At 40.5% G+C, this 21,886-nt stretch overlaps 1 protein-coding gene and 1 non-coding gene across 3 annotated transcripts in view; both read right to left on the bottom strand.

Annotated features, from left to right (window-relative positions):
- NECAB1 (N-terminal EF-hand calcium binding protein 1) overlaps nt 1-21,886 on the bottom strand; it is a 222,406-nt gene that overhangs the window by 149,178 nt on the left and 51,342 nt on the right. The window lies entirely within an intron of this gene.
- Nucleotides 16,218-16,290, bottom strand: TRNAT-CGU. The gene has a single exon. It is a non-coding gene; the product is annotated as a tRNA-Thr (tRNA).

Here is a 21,886-nt window from a genome sequence, read left to right as displayed (position 1 = left end):
ATTTCTGGCTTGGTAGAACTGTTAGAACTTCCATACCTAAACTCAACCTATGAGGTAAGTTTGACCCCATGCCTTTTTGGAATGATTTCTGACACATAACAAAGAGTTACACGGCTTAATATTTACATGTAAACAATAGTTACCTCTTACCCTTATGAAGATAAATACAGAACAACAGATGAAATATTAGCAGATAGAATACATTCCTATTAGAATAATGTCTTGACCATGGCAGACATGGTATAGGAATGCAAGAATGGTCCAAAATCAAGCAATAAATCAATCTGAGATGACATTATAACTTAGAGGAGAAAACTCCTATTAAACACTAGATGGGAATTTAATAAAATTCAACACTCACTCCTAATTTTAGAAAGTTTAAATGCAATTGGAATAAAAGTAAATCTCTTAAAGATGATAAAGACTTACTAAAAGTCAACTGCAAACATCAACTAACTGAACATCTTTGACTTTATTCAGCTGCCACAGGTAAAAGCCCAAGGTAAATCACTGTCATAGTCCAGTCCTCCTCCCTGGCAGTCAGGGCTGCGGGGCCAGCGCATCCCAAACACGGGGTCTTTTTACCAGTTCCATCACAAGTTGTCATATAATTTTAAATTCAGGATTTTATCCTCAGACACTGAATATGTGATCTTGGATAAAGGATATCTCTTCAAGATATCCTTACCTCTTATGCAGGTCATCTTGTGAAGTAGTAATTGCCACCAGATAAAACACGTAAAGCCTTCTGCAGGCTTTAAAGTACTTTCAGGGTGGGTTTCTATTCGTTCTTCCCACAGGCATTCATTGCTATGGGCCAGCCACTGTTCCAACCACCACAGATCCATCAGGTTGCAATAGATACTGAGACGAGTATGTCCGATCACTAGTCTCTAGCAGCTGGATTTAGAGGTAGACTCATATAGTAAATAATTAAAATGTAATAAAATAGTTGCTATGGGGGAAGTGGCTAATTGCAAGATTATCAGGGACTATAAAGGATGAAATTTTGAGGGTAACTCTCAAGGGTTAAATATCAGTAGAAAAGGCAGACAAAGCGAGAACATTCCAGTTAGAAGAAACTCTGTTTGCAATAAAAATTATGAATGCGAGGAGTAGTTCCTTTGGCTGGAACATAAATCATTAATGAAGAAATGGGACTAAACAATGAAAAGCCTCATGTGATCATCTGAAAAGTATCTATGTACTCTTATCAACTAGGAATCACAGAGGATTTTAAAGAAAGTGTGTGATATTATCGGATTTATACTTTAGGAAGGTCACTAACGACGGGTTGAGGTTAGACAAAAAGAGGGTGAAAAAGAGGCCAAGAGAACAGTTTGGACGTTATTATTATAGTCTGGGCAGTTGATCCCAGAATGGAGTATACAACCCAATGGGTGTGCAAGGCCATCCAATGGGGGCAAGAAGAAATACTTAGACATCACACACACACACACTTTTTAAAAACTTTATTTTGAAATACTTGCAACCTACAAAAAAGTGCCCTTCACCTAACCATCCCCCCAGTTATCAACATTTTATTTCACTTATCACATTCTTTCTCTGTAGGTGTTTCTTCAAATCATTTGATTGGACATTGCAGATAATGATATCCCTTTACCCCTAAATGCTTCGGTGTGTATATTCTACAAATAAGTATGTTCTCTTATGTACAGGTGAGGAAATTAATATTGATTCAATGCCATTATCAAATCCCACAGTTCTCAAATATCTCCATTCATATTTAACCTTACACTTTTTCATTTCTTTTAGTGTAATTTTACAGCGTACAAGTACTAATACAGTGGTGCATACATAGGATTTGATTTGTAAGTCTTTATATATCAGGATTTCAAGCCAAAAGGTACTAGCTAATATGGGAGCTTGATCAGAGGTATAGGACGGATAGGAAGTGACGGGGTGAGAGGCAAAAAGAATAGACAGAGGTGAAGGATTTTGAGGTAAAACCATCAAAGCTTGGAATCTTATTGGATTCAGAATTAGATCATTAGACATTTTTAGTATCATTTCAAACACTTTGGTCATTAAAACTTACATGTCATTTCCTAACCTTAGTGTTTTCATAGAACTTCAGACTTGAAAAAGGACATTAAAGGTCACTTTGTTTTTGTATTTGCTTCAGAACGTTTCACAGGTTCATAATGAGATTTTTAATTTCAAAGGAATAAACAGTCCAATCCATTATGAAAATTGAATTACATGGAATATATCATAAAACATAGTAGTTCAGAGTAATCTGCATTAGTATCAGACATTAGTTCTACTTGTTTCTTAATAAAAGGCTATGTTCGTAAAGTGCTATAGTGCTCCCCTCAAACATTCCTTTATTTAGCTGTTTCTGTGCTGTGTTGTTTGTTGTGCACAGTAGAGCATGGCTCTTTTTATAGACTTACATGGGTGAATTATATAGAGCTGATTTCTTACGAGATAGCCCTACCCTGTAGTAACACGGGATTATAAAGGGACGTTACGCCATAGATAAGCCTGCAGTGTATCTACAGTGTGTGCTATTGTCCTGCTCCTTTGTGTGTTTATAGTAAGGAAACCTGTAATCTTTTAGCGGTGGCTTTTTTTAAAAAGAAAGATAAACAGAAAGAGTAAATGCTAGTCACATTGCCAACATTCTTATTAAAACAGAACCAGAGGGGTGTTACTATCAGAATGCATTCTCAGCTAGATGCCAAGGAGGGGTAAAGAACACAGACATTCACTGCAGCCTGACTGACAATTGGGGGGGGGGGTGGAAACAGACTAAGTGTTCATTAGCTGAATAACTAAGCAAATTGCATATCATTATATAATCATTAAAATGTATCTAAAGAGTCTTCAATGGCTTGGAAAAAAGCTTATGTTTAGAAGTTATGTAAAAATTTGAAAGCAGATATAAATGGTATATATAGAATCAAAAAATGCATATGTTCGGGACTTGGGGGAAAGTAAGTAACAATGCCAACAGCAGGCCACATTGCTTCTGGATGCTAGGACTTCGGCTGCGCTTGCTTTTGCCTTCTTTACAATTTTCCAAGTCTTTGGTTTCTCTTATTACAAGGTTTTATTTATAATGGAAAAAGCAAACTCCTTGATTACAAATAGAATGAATCAGGAAAAGATGTGAAGCATGAATGGTAAGGTTCCCATTACTTAACTTATGAATCTACTTGGTATAAATTACAATGTATCTGTCAGTTTGGACCCGCCATTCAGTTTTGCAAAAAGCACCACTCAGACACTGCAAGTGTAACAAGGACACGGCATACACTGCACACCATTCATTTATAAGTCTTGGGGGCAGCTGAAGTTGTTTTGACTTGAGTCTCCTGTGTTGGGCACTGTACATTCTGAAGAACTAACCTGCTCTCCTGAGAAGTAGGTTTACTGTCAAGAAAAGAATTTGGGAAGTGCAGACTGATTTCTACTTGGGAATTCAGAATCTTTCTAATATAACCTTCCATAAGCCAGCTCTCAATGCCAGGGTCCATCCCAAAACAATTTTAGTTTCATGTGAACATTCTGAGTTATCTTTGAAGTATTTTTCAATGGATTTAGCTGTTTAAATAAGAACAAAGGATTAGAACTTTCTTACTGAAAAACCACCATTCTAAACTCCTTCTTTGCTTCTGATTACATTCAAGATTTTTAGCTGCTTCTTCAGAATCAATACACTGTGGCTCTAAGCAGGACCCTTTAGAGTCTAAGTCCTACTTCACATTTCACCGAGCTTCCAGTTCATCGCCAGTCTGAATACGACCAGTGCTAACAGGGTTTCTTCAGTTGGCAAAACAGTTTGCTAAACACTGCTAAGCTCCCTAATAACCTGAAGGAGTTAATTTTGGCTTACAAAGATGTTTACTTCTAGACAGGATTTGAGGCAAGGAGAATGTGACTCAGCGAGCAACACGCTTAGTTACTCCCTGATGGGAGCACTGTAGCGATGCCCACATTGGTTTATTGGTAGACCAGCAGGCTGGCTAAGGAACAAATACGCCCAGCCATCGTAGTGTTCATGTTATAAAAGATTATTATGATCTTCCAATTCACTAAGAACAATCTGAGTAAAATATCTTTCCATCATCATCAGAGCAAATGTGTTCGGCTAGTTCTGACGCACCAAACAAAACAATATTAATGAAAATCAACAGACGTAATACTGGGAGATCAGAAGAATGATAAAGGCCCTGACCTTGCAAATTTGTTGGAATAGTTTTTAACTCCATGAAGTAGATCTGTAACTGGTCATAAAGAGTCTGGTCCTATAAGAGTCTGTCCCTCTGGTGGAGGGGGGATTGTGAGAAAGACTAGGGTCTAGAACGGGATGCGTCTCCTCTGATGGAGCAGATGCTGTGGATAAAAACTAAGCTGAGGTGAGCTCTCTCAGCTGAGAGACCTCCATCGAAAGGACTACAGTGACAGAATGGGGGCCAAGGGATTACAGGGACGGATTCTACTCAGCTATTCCCACAGGCAGAGGCAAGTTAGTTTAGCCACCAGACCCCTGACCCAAGAGGTAGCATCAGTGCAGGTCCCTGTTTGTAGAAGAACAGAAATACTACACAGGTTATCAAATTGGACTATGCGATGAGCCAAGAAAACCAGAACCAGGATAGAAATGGAGATTGCTCTTTTTAAACAATTTTTTTTCAGTGTAAAATGATTACCACAATATTGTTAACTAACGCACCCATCGCCTCACATGATCACCATTTTTTTAGATCGGTTCTTATAATCAAGACAAATAGGCGTCTGAAGCAAGGCAGTATGTAAGGCCATGCTATCAACACGGTGTGACAGGACACTGAGTCAACACTGGTAAGAGCTCTGGAAATCCCTTCTGCTGAGGCCAAAATTGTTCCTGGGACCTGGAGAGGGTCAGAGCCTGTAATTACAGCTGAAACAGTCCTAAGTATATGGGAGATGAGGGCTATAGACGGTTGTAGCAGGCAGCATCTGGCAAGCAGCTGGCTTGAAGTGTGGGCTCAGAGTCCATCATGATCAGAACACACTGTGCATTTGGGTGTCCGCTAGAGGAGGAATTCACAGGAGGTACCACAAACAAGAACCTGAACCTTGCTAATACTGGGACCGATTAAGCTCAGACTATTTTCACACGTACACGCAATGTCTCACGTGAGAAACAAAATGGGATTGGAAAATCATTTTGTTTTTCAGGTCTAAAGCTAATTATGTACTCATCCAAGACATATTAAACATTTTCTATGTGCACTGTAATGGGCTGACTTGGGTCCCCCAAGAAGGTTTGTTCAAGTTATGAACCCAATACCTATGAACATGATCTTGTTTGGAAATAGGATCCTTGCAGATATAGTTAAGTTAAGATGAGGTCATACTGAGCTAAGGTTGACCCTAACCCTGTGATGGGATCCGTAGAAGGGAAGGGAGGTTTGGATTCAGAGACAGGGAGAAGAGGTCCTGGGAAGATGGAGGCAGAGACTGGAGTGATGTTGCTATGACTCAGGAACACCGCGGACTGCTGGTAACTACTAGGAGCTGGCAGAAGCAAGGAAGATTCTCCCCTGGACACTCCAGAAAAAGCATGGTGAGCCAACAGCTTGATGTTAGACTTCTGGCTTCCAAGACAGATTTCTGCGGTTTTAAAAGCCACCCGGGCTGTGGTGATTTGTCACAGCAGCCCTAGGAAGCCAATACATGTTTTACCACATGTTGTGGTAGAGTCCAAACTCATACACCAAAATAACACCACCTTTTCGTTTGTGTGTCATTTTCATAGCCCTTGAGCATCTAGTGAACTGAAGAGCTGGTTCGAAAGTTGGCAGTTACTGTATTTCAAAGTTGGCAGACTGAAGTCTGGGAATTCCAAATGAAAGCTTAGAGTACCCTAAAGAGTCAAATACGGGGAAAAATAAAAATAACAAATTCTAAAAAATGAAGAATTAAAGGTTAAGGAGCTGCAACATACCTGGAGTACTTGGCATATGCTTTACCTGGTGTATCTCACTTCCTACAACTCTTTTCATGATCCCCATCATACAAAGAGGGGACTAGGCCTTGGATGAGGTTCAGTAACTGATCTGAGGTCACACACCTAATGAGTGGCAGGGCCAGGACTCAAACCCAGTAATGTTTAAGTCAAGAATGCTCTTGACCCCTAGATATAGGAATCCTGAACTCAGTAATAAATAGTTGGAGTCATCAGCACATGGGAGCACTCAAAACCACAGGAATAGTCGAACTACACAGTGTTTGTAGCTTGTAGTAGGAGCCACGGACGAACCTTCATTCGGACTCTTGAATCTAAAGCACCATGTCATCACACCTACCAAAGCTGAGGGTGGGGATCTCTCCAAATGGCTTTTCCTCCGTTGAACTCTGAAGGGACATTAGGGCAGGTACTTTTTCCCACTTACCGTATAACAAATATTAAAAATAGGAACTGACACAAGGCATGGACCAGAGTAATACTTTTTGAACTGAATCCTAGAGATGACCATCGTCTAAGACCCCAGTAAGAACAATCTTAATTTGTGATGAAAAAAAAAAAATTAAGAACCTGTGAGTTAACCAAGGAGGTAAAAGATCTCTCCTGAAATCTCTAAGACAGTGATGAAAGAAACCGAAGACACAAGAGCAAGATTCTCTGTGCCCATGAACTGGAATATTGTGTCCAGACTATCCAAAGCAATCTACAGATTCAATGCAATCCCTATCAAGATTCCTATGGCATTTTTCAGAAGTAGGAAGGATAATCCTAAAATGTGTATGGAACCACGAAAGACCCTGAATAGCCAAAGCAATCTTGAGAAGGAAGAACAAAGTTGGAAGAATCATGCTCCCTGATCTCAAACTATATATATTATACATATTATAAATCTATGATAAAACAGTATGTTATTGGCATAAAAACATGTATCAATGGAACAGATCAGAGAGCCCAGAAATAAACCAATGAATATACACAATTTATGTCAAAGGTGCCAAGAATACACAATGGGGAAAAGACAGTCTCTTTAATAAATGGTGATGAGACAACTGGACAGCCACATGCAAACATGAAACTGGGCCCCTGCCTTATACCGCATACAAAAATGAACTCAAATTGATTAGACTTAAGTTTGGGACTTAAATTTAAAATGGAAATTAAAGATTTAAATTTAAGACCTTCAACAAGAAAACACCTTGAAAAAAACATAGCGGGGGTAAGCTCCTGGCCACTGGTCTTGGCAAGGACTTTTTTTGGGGGATTTGACACTAAAAGCAAAGGCAACGAAAGCAAAGTAAACAAGCGGGACTTATCAAACTAAAAAATTTTTTCACAGCAAAGGAAACCATTAACAAAATGAAAAGACAACCTGTGGAATGGGAGAAAATATTTGTTAATTGTGTATCTGATAAGCAGTTAATATATAATACTCAATAGCCAAAAACACAATCTAATTGTAAAACTGCCAGAGACTTGAAGAGGCATTCTTCAAAAGACAAATGGCCAGGGGCGCCTGGGTGGCACAGCGGTTGGGCGTCTGCCTTCGGCTCAGGGCGTGATCCCGGCGTTACGGGATCGAGCCTCACATCAGGCTCCTCTGCTATGAGCCTGCTTCTTCCTCTCCCACTCCCCCTGCTTGTGTTCCCTCTCTCACTGGCTGTCTCTGTCTCTGTCAAATAAATAAATAAAATCTTAAAAAAAAAAAAAAGACAAATGGCCAACAGGTGCATGACAACGTGCTCAACTTCACTAGTCATCAGGGAAATGCAAATCAAATCCACACTGAGCTATCCCCTCACACCTGTCAGAATGGCTAGCATCAAAAGGATAATAAATAATAAGTGCTGGTGAGGGTACAGAGAAGAGAGAAGCTTCAGGCGCTCTTGTTGGGAATGCAACCTGGCAGAGCACTATGGAGAACAGTATGGAGGGACCTCAGAATACTAACAATAGCACTACCACATGTTCTAGCAAATCCACTTCACGGTATTTATACGAAGAAAACAAAAACACTAACTCAAGAAGATATCTGCACATTGCAGCATTATTTACAATAGCCAGGACACAGAAACAACCTAAGTGCCTACAGACAAATGAATGGATAAAGAAGTTGTGAGACATGCGTATGAATATTATTCAACCATGTAAAAGGGAATCCTGACATTTGGAAAGACACAGATGAACCTTGAAGACATTACAGTATGTGAAATAAGCAAGGCAGAGAAAGACAAATACCATATGCCACATACTGAAAAGGAGCCTAAATTGGGTGGGCAGGGGATGAAAAAGACCGGGGTCTCAGAAATCAAGAAGAGAGTTCCCAGAGCTCTCTAGACTGAAGAAAGGCTCAATAAGCAATGAAGAAGAACCAGTATAGTTCACATTTAATGTCTCTGGCAACTTTTGAACAACAGTTTCAGTCCTTCCCTGAAATTTGAGAGCCTAGGAAATGCAGGTAGAACCTAAAGCTGACTCATTGAAGAAATGGGACACAAAAGCAACAAATAATGCAGAACTAAGATGACATAGTGCGAGGAGTTCAAATGAAGAACGAATGTCATGTTCCCAGGCTGGAACCAACAGGCAGGGAGGAAAGAGGTGGGAACAGGTGGAGAGACGCCAAGCAGAGACAGGGAGGAGGCATATGAAGCCCAGGTGTAACCCCGAGGAGGGGGGCAGCTTTCTTTGTGCAAGCCTAAAGTTAAAACAAAACAAAAAGACATCTAATTGGTTCATATCCGTGACTGTTTTCTAGTTTTTTAGAGGTTTCTAAATCTGGCTGAGCATCTAAACCACCTGGAGATTTTTTTTTTATGCAGATTTTCAAGCTTAGCACTTAGAGATTATGCTTCAAAAATTCAAGGTGTGGGCTCAAGGTCTTCTTTAAAAAGTTGCCAAGGTGATTTCAGGAAGCAGCCTTTACCTTTAACACTAGGTCTCAAATCAAAGCATTTCTTAGAAAGGGAACAATCTGCAAAGAGTATGTGCTGCACGGTAAGTGGTAGCTTAAATGTGTTACAATTACATAAGCCATGTTAATAGCATATGCTCGACAATTCTATCCACCTAATAGCCTCTATTACTTACTTCTCTGGCTCTTCAGAGGTCCAAGTTCCATTTAGTAGCAGACGGAACGTGCTTATACAAAAAAGCCAGTCTCCAAGTAAAAATAGCATATTTGACCTTGCTCTCTTGGAAGCCAGACACAACGCCCAGCAGAGAAGACGGACTTTAGTAAAAATTCTCCGGAGTCATGTTCGGGCCCTTTGCCTCTCTCCTCTCAGACTTAGTATCCGCACAGCTTCAGCGCACCAAGGGCTGATACTAAGGCTTACTTGTATCTCTAGTCCTGTCTTCTTGCTCAAACTTCAGCCCGGTTTCTGTGGTCACCTTCTGGGCTTTTGCAGTTGCCCAGGCTGCGGGGATTGACACCAGCACAGCTCAGCCCTGAGCGTGCGTAGGAATCACGTGGAGCGCTTGTCAAACGCAGGTTGTGAGCCCCACGCCCAGACAGTCTCCGTTATAAGGAGGGGCCCGGGAGTTTGCATTTCTCTCAAGCTTCCAGGTGCTGCTGCTGCTGCTGCTGCTACTGGTTCCAGGACTACCGTTTGAGCAGCACTAACGGAACCTGAATGCAGCTTCTTTTTCTTGGTCTACTCTTGACCTAAGAGCCTAACATCATGAGCTGCGAGCACCACCTGTCGCTGACGCTGGCCCTGCCTCGCTTGCACTAACTTGTTCAGGGCACGGGAAGGAGAGTCTTCTCCTCATTGACTTCAGGCATTTGTGACTAGATGGACCTCGGAACCTACCATTCGAGGCTTCAAACAGGATATTAAGTCATAGAGTTCTCCAAGGCTCTGATTTTGAACAGCTTTCTGTACATAAATAATGTTAAAAACTGCATCTTGAATGTTAGGTCAGGTATAAAATTTGCATGTGGGAGAGTATAATGGATCTATGTTTTACAGACATTCTTTTGCAAAGGTATTTCAGATGAAGGAAAAAAGCCCGCTCTGGCTTTCCGGTTGTATCACTGGAAGGAAATGCTGGAGCAGAGGCTCAGGGAAACAGAATAAAAATTTACCAGACACTGTTTTCATCAGCCCGAGATTTATAACTGCAGAAGCACAACATAACCCCAAGCAGCTGCTGTGGCTTAACGTGACACTCTTAACTGTTGGAGGATGTTGAGCTTGGATTGGCTGTCCTCCATATCTTCAGAACTAAAAGGCTGTCCCATGGCTCATGTCCTCAGAGGACAATGAATACATGGCTCCCCACCCTTCCAATTCCCTCTTCTGTTTTGTCTCACTGCTTCCTCCCCGTTGCTCAACACCTGGCCCCCTCCGCTGCTGCCCCCATCAGAGCTCCCAGCATCTGCTGGGGGTTCTTCCCTTTTCTTTTTCTGTCTTCATTTTTATTTCTTCCACCTCCTATTTCTCAGACCAGTTAGTTCTGACATTGAAAAGATCCGTCTTTATAATGCAGTGGACATCTCTTCCTTATTCTGCTCATCTCTTCCATTCTTCTGTACCATCATCCCCTATCTCTGGGGAACATGCCCTCCACTATATGTTTCTGATGGAGCTGTTGATCATAGTAGCCCAGTTCCACCCTACCTTAACCCGATCCACTTGGCCACATGCATGTGCATGAAAACACTCTCCTCTCCCCTTGGCTGTGATGAATGGCCCCAAAGTGAGCACACTGTGTTAAGTGGGGGCCATTTAGAGTAACTCCTTCGGGATCTTATGAATGGTCTCTTAAGAAAGCAGCTCCCTCTTACCTCCAGAGGGGCTAAGGTAATATGATAGAGCCTCACGCTACCTAAAGCCACACACGTGCAGAATCTGACCTGTGGTAGAATAGACTGGGGCAATCCTGAGAGAGAAACAACTAGAGAGAAGGGAGGAGAAGGCATGGGACAGCATGAATGAATAAATAAGAATAATGACCCCAAGTCCCTAGGATTCCTGGGGCAAGCTTTACGCCAAGAGTCTCCACTCTCTAGTCATGGAATCAATGAATTCTCTTTCTCTCTCTCTCCTTTCTTAATCTACTTTGAGTTTAGTTTCTGTCAAATGTGGCTGAAAAAAGACTGAGAGTTCATAACTAATGACAGCCCTCCTTTTCTACCAAAATTAATCTTCCCTCCACAAGGGAGGTTAAAATTTGGGACTTTTGCTGGCTCAGCTGCGTCTGCTCCTGAGGGGTGGTAAGCCCTTCTCTTCCTCCTTCCGCCTCAGTGTGGTTTCTTATCTAGCTCCATCTCCACCTGGAAATCTTTTCGGGAGCCTCACTAGCACTCTCCAGAGTAGTGTTTCTCAAACTCTTTGTGGGGAAGGGTGAGATTTTTAAATTTCCATTTTCTGCCAGGGAGATGCTTTTGTATAAAACTATAAAAATGGATTACTAATATCGTGTACTTGGATATCGTAGCAATGTCAAGCTGCTATGAAAGTTTGTAAATAGTGTCAAGTTTTCTTCTTCTCTCAGTTTGTGGGCCACTGTCAGTCTGTGGCCTACACTTTGAGAAGTGTCAATACAGAGAGCTGCTATTGTGCACACTGTTTTTAATGCCTGTTTTAGTTTTCAGAATTTCTTTTTCTTTAAAGATTTATTTTTTTTGAGAGAGAGAGCACGTGAGCAGACAGAGGGAGGGAATCCCCAGGCAGACTCCCCGCTGAGCATGGAGCCCAATGTGGGGCTCGGTCCCAGGTCCCTGAGACCATGACCTGAGCCAAAATCAAGAGTCGGACACTTAACTGACTGAGCCACCCAGGCGCTCCCGGAATTTATTTTTAAGAAACATGTTTTGTATCGGAAACATCAGCACAATGTAGAATAAAAACTGGAATCTGCTCTGGTTCTGTCACAAATAAGTTAGGTCTCTATTGTCTAATCTCCTAAAATCACTGGATTTTAGAAAAGCCCAATTTTAACTAAAAAAAAGTTTATGATTCTACATTTTAAAGGGTTTCCAAATAACATCAAGAAAGTATTAAACATTAATACTCTCCCATCGCGTTATGTATTACTTAATAAAATTTCTAGATAAAGTATTCTGTTTTGCATCATATAAAATGGCTTCATGAATAAGGGGGTTTCACAAGATGGAGAAGTCTGAAAGTTAAGTTTCAAAAAACATATCCAGATTTTCGTAAGTATACAAAAAGCATCAGAAAACTGTCTCAATTTCAGAAAGTTTGATATGACTGGAATGTCTAAATCTTTTCAAAAGATGAAAAGAACTAAGAAACATAAAGGCTACTTTGGAGAGTAGAAAAAATGATGCGTTTATGCCTTTCTTTTTATATGATAAAAAATTGTTATGCATAACTCTGAATCTGGTGTGCCTCCGAAAATGCTTGATCCTTCTTCCTAGTATTTCTAAAATTCGATCTCGTTGGCTTATTTTAAACATCACTTTGCCTTTCAGAATGCAATCTTTGCCATCAGGCAAACAATATAAGAAAGACCAGTAGAAACATTCCAGAAAATTGTTCAATCTGGTGAAGAAAAATAGCTTTAGGAGTAAGAAATGAATTCTTCCTTTTTATTTTTTTTCTTAAAATCAGTAATGTGTTTTCACAAAATTCATTCAAGTGCCTCGTATGGATACAAGGGGAAAATCAGTTCTTCTGGGGTTTATAAATGTTTTTGGAAAGGACAGAAGTTGCAAAAAGTAAGCACTATATTAAGTTAAAAAATGCAAAATGTTAATTTTCAGTGAAAGAGATATATGGTATCTATTCCAACTTTCTTATATACTGTAATCATGTTTCTGATATTCTAAATTTTTAAAAGATTTATTTTAGAGAGAGAGAGAGTGAAAGCAAGCCGGGGCGGGGGTGGGAGGGCAGAGGGAAAGGGAGAGAATCCCAAGCAGACTCCCTGCCGAGCATGGAGCCTGACAAGGGGCTTGATCCCAAGACCCCAAGATCATGACCAGAGCCCAAATCAAGAGTCAGATGCTTAACAGACTGAGACACCGAGACACCCCAACTGATGTTCTAAATTTTGTATGTGCACTGGGGGAGGAGAAGTAAGGAGAATACTTTGTAACAACATTTTGGTCTTTCCACACATTTTCTATCTCCAATATCCAATAGAATCCGTTCTATTCAACTTATTAATTTATCCACTCAAAAATATGGCTGGATAGAGATCTTATATTTAAAAAAAGTCACTCCCGAAGAAAAATCATTTAAATTCAAACATAAACAAATACAAAAGTCTACATGCATATGCTGAGGCCTGGATATCCCCTTCAGGACCAATACATGAACCTACCTCATTGTTTTGCCTCATAAAATGCCTAATTTTACTAAGATTTCCAAAACTCAATTTTGCAAGCTTATTTCAAACATCGTGCCATTGAAAGCTTCATCTTTATCATCATGCATACAGTGTACCTGTTTGTTTGAGCAGATAACAATACAAGGCTTGGCATAACATTCAAAAGGTAAAACAGCACGTCCAAGGTCAACTGTTTCCCTCCTATCTCATCCCCTAGCCATACAGTTCACTTCTAGAAAGGGCATCTATGATTTCCAGTCTCGTGTGTATCCCCCAATGACATTCTTATATAGCCTAACAAATTCATGAATATATATTTTCTTTTTTTAATCAAAAGGTAGCAGCTGTACAGGCCATTCTATACCTTGCTTGATTTACTTGGCAATATACCTTGGACATCCTTTCTTATCCATATATAGTGTTGTCTCCATCTTGGGTAGCCACATACTTTCTACCAAATGAAAGTGCCATAATTTATGTATGGAGCCCCTATTCAATAAGTACGACTGTTAAGACAGGCTACGTCCAAACTGAGAGGTCGTTTATATAGAAAGAAGCACCACGTCAGTACGTTCCTCTCTGACTACTCCTCCTAAGTCCCAGCAATCCCCCCTGCAATTCCTTGCTATCAGGTGACGTCTTGTTCTCCGTATACAAGTCTCATGCTTCACACCTGGATTTGAATCTTACTGGGAGGCAGTATCCCGTAGTGGGTGAGAAGCAGGAGATCTGAGTTTGTGCCTGGCTCCACCATTTACTAGATGTCTGACCTTAGGCAAGTTACATTTCTAGGCTAGAATTCCTTCATGTGTAATTAGGAATAATAATAATTATACCTTTCTCAAAGGATTACTTGTGAAGATTGGATAACCTAATACATGTAATGCCTTTAACTCAGAGCCTGGCACATAATTAGTATCCCCCAAAGTGGTAGCTCTCATTCCAAGGGACACTTAGATAATTACGCTTCAGCAGACCAAAGGGTAAGAAGTTCTTAGTCTTTTGCCATGTGACAGCATTTCCTTTACCATTAACCATATGACACTGATTACCTTTTATTAAAGATGGGCAAGGCCTAGGCCATCTCTATTTCCAAGTTATGATTTGTATAATGGCAAGGGAAAGAGAATAAATGCATAATACGCTTTTTAGTCTTTCATCTTGCCCTATGTCAGGAAAATTTTGCATGCTTGCTTCTTTGCCAGAAGCTCAAATGAGGAAGGGAAAGGTAGAACTGTATGTTCTCACTGTCAGTCACATTGGATTACTTTGAGGGAGAGAAGTTCCTGTTAACACAGCCTGCCTTACGGATGAACCTCTCCTTGACTGTCCCTCCTAAGATCAGAGAAGAAGACCTTGAGGGGAGTGTCTTCAATTCTCCTTGGACATAGAAACAGCTCCAACAGAGTTTTCATCATCCCAGAACTCTGAGGAGCCATTGAGGGTAATATCTGATTGTTACTGAATATTAATAAGGGATTTGTAGAAGCCCCTTTGGACCGACGATATTCTGAGTACTCAGTAATTAAAATACTGAGACTTTCTCTCATAGTCTTCCTGGAAGGAAGAAAAAGAGATTATCTCTAATGTTTAATAATTCTAATGTTTAAAAATTCTCCCATAGAGCCCCAAGGCTTAACTTCTCTCACACCATCCTTACACTAGTAGGCATGTTCCTACCTCCATAACTTCGTTCCTTCTCTCCCATGGACCTGGAAAGACCCCTTCCTTCCCTTCCCTTCCTCTCTTCCTCCTTTCCTTCCTCTCAGATTGTCACGTTGAGCCCCTTCAATGCCATGTGTGTCCCATCTTCTTCAGGATGCTGTTTCTGACCACACCAGCCCTTCTTTACTTCTACTCTCCTGATCCCTCAGCTGTGATTCCTAGCCTTTTCTGCAACACTGACCCCCATGAGAATCTGATTAAAGCCAGGAATCTTCTCTATCCACTTACCCACGTGAAAACTGCATGTACACACATACACAAAAACCAATGTGGTAGTTTGAGGACCTCCTAACTATCCTTGAAATCCCATGTTCCACAGCTTTCTCTCCAAATCAACCAACTTGGTACTGCCTTGTATTAATATGTAGCTGATAAACATAATACATATGTTATCTCCCTCCTACACTGGTAAACTCCTGAGCACTTATTAGTATTATTCTTGGTGATCTCTAAATATCTCCTAGAGGGGCCTCCCAGGAGTTAAGGGTGCACCGGAAAAGCAACAGGTCATCGTGCAGATTCTCCACCTTGCCTGCTCATTAGAATCCCCTAGAAGGCTTTAAAAATACTAATGCCAAACCTGTGCCCCCAGAGTTCTTACTTAATTGGTCCTAGGTATAGTCTTGGCCTAGTGATTTTTTAAAAAGCTCTCAAGTAATTCTAATAAGCAGGCAAAATTGAGAACCACTGCTGGGTAGTAATAGTGAAATTTCTTCAATTAGACTCATGGAGTTGGAACTGAATTCTCCTACTTTCATTACCAGTGATCTCCTTCCGGCCATTATTTTCAGGTTGTTTTCTTCATGTTTCTGTGCTGTAGCCCAGCTATGTCAGATGGTTGTTTCTGGGTGTGGCACCAGCAGCAGCCAAGAAAGTCTCAATGGAAATATTCAGTGACAGAAACTTGGACAGGTATACCATATGTAATAATGTGGTCTCTCTGACTCGGCATCCTCGACTCGATGGTACCATCAAATGCACTTGACCAGGTGTAATCACACAGCACTCTCCCACATTCCTTGTTTAAGCATTTTCCTGTGGGAGACTGGCTTCAGGGGAGACAGCTTCCTTGGGAACACTGCGGTGAAATAATCATCCATGTATAACTATGTTTCTCTCAGGTTCAAATAGTACTATCTGTATTTTAGGATTACTGCAAATTTGAAAAGCTCAGGGGTTTTAAATTTTATTTTTTTTTAAGTAGGCTATATGCCCAAAATGGGGCTTGAACTCACGACCCTGAGATCACGAGTCCCATGCTCTACCAACTGAGCCAGCCAGGCACCCTGAATACTAGTTTCCTAATGTCTTTCTATAAGGAGGAAACTGAGAAGATAAAATGGAGTATGGACTTAAATTTGTATCTCTTCCCCAAAAAAGCTGAAAAATAAATACTCTAAGAAGAAGTATCAGTGAGTAGCTATAGGCAAATGAATCAATCTGTAGCCAAGTTGGGGATGGGTGCAGAAATACGTTATAATAAAAAAATTCAAACTTTGAAGACACAAAGTTCTCGTTTGATTCCCTGATTCACCCATTACAAGTTGTATGGCCTCTGGTAAGTTACTGACTTTCCACGGCCACGATAGATGGCGGTAATTTAAAAGAAGGTAACAGCATAAAATGTTTAGAACAGTGCTTTGTATAAAGTAGGAATGTGGCAGATGTTAGTTTGCACTCTTCCTGACAGACAGTCATATATGATGAAATCACATATTTGCCCACAATGAGGGAGCACGTAGGGTATCAAGCAGAGACTTTTACTGATGCATTTCTCTACAAACACCCCCTCCTCCTGCAAGGAAACTAGAAACAACAACAAAAGCATATTAATTCATTTAAACTCATTTTAGTGACAGTGACACTGAATCCTGTGTACTGGGGAAGTAAAGAAATAAAAACAATTAAAAGCCAAATGGGAATTTAATGACCTCAATGGGAATAAAGAGACCTGAACCGCACTAATAACATATACAGAGTACTCAAATCCTAGCTCTCCTGTTCCCTAGGCAGGGGCCTTTCCTCCGAGCTGTCCAATAAAGCATACTTCGTGATTTTTATGGTGTTACGTATCTATCAGCTCTCTGTACGCACGACAAATTATCTTTACGTGATTCTTCTTCCTCTTCTCTCCACGGTTCACGATTTGTTCCAGTCTGTCAGCACCCAGGCTTCTGTGACGTTACACTAGATCCCTCTAAGTCTTAACCCTTCTCTGCTAATTTTACTGATGCTTTACAGGACACGCTTTGGCGAAATACACTGCTTTGTGAACAGGGCCATCTTCATTTTACTGAAACGAGTATCAAGGAGCGTTACTATTAGAGAAGATATCTTTCCCCATCAGAGCAACTTCAACAATCATATTGAGTTAGTTCTGCATTCAAGAAAACAAGCCTTAAAATCAAACAAGTAACTAAACTGTCTGTTCCTATCCCACCTTTACTTTATTTCTATCCCTCTACTTTCTCCTTTCTGCCTCTCCATATTTGATCTTCCTCTCTCTGTTCTTCTTTTTTTTTTTTAAACTTTACATCAGTACACTTTCTTTTTTTTTTTTTTTAAGATTTTATTTATTTATTCGACAGAGACAGAGACAGCCAGCGAGAGAGGGAACACAAGCAGAGGGAGTGGGAGAGGAAGAAGCAGGCTCATAGCGGAGGAGCCCGATGCGGGGCTCGATCCCATAACGCCGGGATCACTCCCTGAGCCGAAGGCAGACGCTTAACTGCTGTGCCACCCAGGCGCCCCTCTCTGTTCCTTTCTGACAACTAGAAGAGGAAGTTCAAAAGATCTGAAGTTAATTGAAGAGTGTTCTGCTTGACAGGTTATACTCTTTCCTCTTATAATTTTTGGCAGATTAAATTAATTCTAGACCAAGGTCCATTTTAGTTCCCTCTCCTCTGGCTTTGGAGAGTTCAAGTACAAAAGCAAATACTTTTATTACAAAAATGTAAATTATAACTACATACAATGATCAACTATGGTTGCTTTGTTAATAGTTTTATTTAAAATAATACTGAAAATTTTTTAAATAAAATCTGATTTTAATCTTCTGTCATTAAAATAACTTTGAGAAATAATCTAAATTATTCTATTATTTTAAACTATAGGGGGCACCTGGGTGGCTCAGTTGGTTAAGCGTTTGGCTCTTGAATTTGGCTCAGGTCGTGATCTCAGGGTCGTGAGATCAAGCCCCGCGTTGGGCTCTGCACTGGGCATGGCAGCCTCTCTCTTCCTCTCCTTCTGCCCCTCCCTCCCCAAATAAATAAACTGTAGTCAGTTCTAGTCTGGACAATTTGGAATATAGTAAGCGCTCAATAAATAACTGTAGAATAAACAAATAAGTAGAAAATAGCATCAACTGAAAAAAACACTTGATTTTTTGTTTGATGCATTCTCATTATCAAAGGTACTTACAGCTAAATTTTCTGTCTTAAATCTTTTGCTATAAAAGACTGAAGACCAGTCATAGCTAGTTTCTCACAATAAGCGAACTATAAAACTAGTAGTTTTTGAGGCTTCTAGAATAAACACAGTTCCATCGAAACAGACATCAAGCAACTTTCATAGATTAAATCTATTATGACATAATTACTGCAGTTTCCATTTTGATGACAAAAACATGTCTGTTATTTTCTCTCTTTGTGAAGCATTAAGAGTAAGTGAAATAATTACTCCTGCAATTTCAGTGTTAAACCAAAAGTTATTTTATTATAATAACAGGCCTAGGAAAGCATTAGCTATCGGTGGCCAAGATGTAGTCAGCCATGGTGATGACATGGGTACCCAAAGGTTACCTGTTAAAATCTAAGTTGGCAACACTGGTGGTGTCGTTCCAGTTCTGAAAGGTTACCTTACGTAATTGGCATTAAAATCAAACATAGTCTTAGCTATGTTCAGTGTTACGTGAGAGCTGGCACGAAAGTAACCAGGTATCATTTTGTGGTAATTAATTGCATAAGTTTTTACTTAAATAAATATACTTAAATATATAAATATGTACCTTGTGGCTCATAAACAAATTCTTTTCAATTAATGGATTTTATCATCTATTTGTACAAAACACTACAGTCAATGGGAAATGAATCAGTGCCTGCTTTTAGGAAGGTTTTTTTTCTTTTTTTAGGAAGACCAAAGATAAACACCTGCAAAACTGAGAGTGTACTAATAAAATAGCATATTGAAAAGTTCTAATTAATAACAAATATGTAACTACTGTAATTATGCATGGTAGGTATTTCAAAAATATGAACCAAAGTCTCCCCATCTGCTTGTATGCCTACAACATCTGCTATTACTTCCTTCTACTGACTAGGTTACGACTGTCTTAGAGAAGCAAAGACAAGGCAGGCCACAAACAAGAAAGGGGTGTGATCGTTAATTTAACATGTCAACTTGGTTGGGACATAGGGCCCAGAAATGAAGTCAAACATTATTCTGGATGTTTCTGTGAGAGTGTTTTCAGATGAGATTAACATTTAAACCAGTGATCTGTGAGAGTAACAGAGATTGTCCTTCATAATGTAGGTGGGCCTCATAAAATCAGTTAAAGGCCTGGATAGAAAAAGATTAATCTCCCTCAAGCAAAACAAAATTCTCTAGCAGATGGCTTTTGAACTTGAACTGCAATACTGGCTCTTCCAGGCTTTCCAGTTGCCAGACAGCCCATCCTGCAGATTTTGGACTCTCTGGTCTCCAAAATTACATGAGCCAATTCCTTAAAATAAATTTTTTTTTAAGATTTTATTTATTTATTTGAAAGACGAGAGAGAGAGAGAGAGAGAGAGAGAGCGAGCACATGCGCGCACAAATAAGCCAGGGGGAGAGACAAAGGGAGAAGGAGAAGCAGACTCCCCTGCTGAGCAGGGAGCCCGACATCGGGCTTGATCCCAGGACCCTGACCTGAGCTGAAGGCAGACGCTGAACCGACTGAGCTACTCAGGTGCCCCTCCATATAAATACATATCCTATCGACTCTCTGGAGAATCATGATGAATACAAAGGGCCGGATTCTTGACTTTTGATCCAGGTAAGAAAAAAGATTTAGAAGAATACGATTCAGTAAGAGCTAAGCTTCCCGATCCCCCAACTAGATACAGATTCCCTAGAATAGAAGAGGAAAATAGGGAAAGGGAAAGTGAAGAGAACCGAGATTCATGTGTCATCTTTGCTGAGAAGGTCATTTACCATGTCTTCCCCTCAAGGCCAAGTCTGTAGCGGAAGTGCTGTTTTGGGTGCTAGAACCCTAAAGAAGTTTGAAATCTGACAATAAGAGGCTCGATGACTCATCTTCAAACAGAAAAACTGTGTTCCCCTCAATCGGCATGACGGAAGCAGCAGATCTATCTGCATGGGATGCCTGGGCAGGACCTGAGACAGCGTCACAAAACTGCCTGTGAGGAGACCAGTTCGGGAGTAATCCAGGGATCATCAGGATCTGCCAGCAGCCCAGAGACAGCCCAAGGAGCTGGGAGACCTAGCTGGGAGTGCCAGGGACTGAGAACAAGGGAATCTGCTCGGGGAGATTCTGCACTGACTCCTGATCAAAGATCAGGTGGGAAGGAAGACAGCACGGCAGGATAGATCCTGGAAAGCTGAACACAGAGACAAACACATGCCCCTCTTCTCTCACAATTTTGTACCAGGTAAGTCCACATCCTCATACACAATCCTCCTCCAGGAATGGAGGAGAATGACCCTGCACTGACTGCGATTACATTCCCCCCACCCAGCAGAATGAAAGCTGGAAATAGAAATTATGTCAACTTACAGAAAAAAAAAAAAGTTACATATCCCATTTCCCAGCCACCTGAGTTTCTGGTCTGTTAGACCTGTACGCCGGGAGGCAGCACAGACGAGAAAGAAGGGGTAGGGATGGGTTCTGGTGACCTGGGTTCTAGCCCAGGCTGACACAGTCATAATTTTGAGAAATCGCTTATGGTCTTTGAACTCAGTTTCCTCAAATGTCAGATGAAAGAGTTAGACCAGGATTTCCCTGAAGAAGCCAGATTTTCCTTTTCCTTGACATACACTGTCAATGATCTAAAACTATAAATGGACACAACCTGCTCAGAAGGAAGTACTTCTGTCTAAAAATTATGCTAGATTTTGTAATTGCATAGTTTCTAGCCCATAGCCAGGGCTTGATACAGATCTGTTCGAGTGAAATGAAACAAATCTCTGAGTTCAGTGTTGGAACTATCCTTGGGATCCTGTCACCCACTATGTCTCACTGTCCTGGTTGATGAGCATGGAGTAGTTCTAACAACAGGTGACAGGGCCACTGAAAAAATCATCAAATTCATTTCTCTGTTGCAGGCTAAAAAAAATATTTAAAGATTTTACACTCGTGACCCTGTAAACCATAGCTGTGTCAGAAATTAAAGAAAAAGAACAGCAGGAAACATAAAATGATTCTTCCCTCCTTCCTTTGCTAGGACAAGTGTTACTTATAACTCTCTTGGATATGAAGAGGAAAAGAAAACCTGTAGTAATCCACCCATTCAACCTAAAGAATGATTCTGGAAGGGATACAAAAAACAGTAAACTACATATTTCTGTCTATCGAAGGCAACTTTTCTAGCACTTACAATTATGTATCATTTGCCCTGCCCTGAAAGTCCTTGGCAATTTTAGAAAAGCTCTTAAATACACACCACAAAAATCATGTGTAATGTACTGAGATTCATTGAGAAAAACAATAAAGGAAAAATCCTCCGGCCATCTAAATGTCAGCATTGTCTTGACACTGTAGCGTTACAGAAAATGTCCTACGTTGGAAAGGCCTCTAAGTGTGGTTAAAAGCTCTAGTCGTGCACAGTGCAGGGCTAGACAGCCCAGGACTTCTCTGAAGAGCAAAGAGCTCTAGCAGACAAG

The sequence above is a fragment of the Ursus maritimus genome, unplaced genomic scaffold (assembly GCF_017311325.1).
Source record: "Ursus maritimus isolate PB19 unplaced genomic scaffold, ASM1731132v1 scaffold_9, whole genome shotgun sequence".
In the NCBI taxonomy this organism is placed as follows: Eukaryota; Metazoa; Chordata; class Mammalia; order Carnivora; family Ursidae; genus Ursus; species Ursus maritimus.
This window is presented reverse-complemented; position numbering and strand designations above follow the sequence as displayed.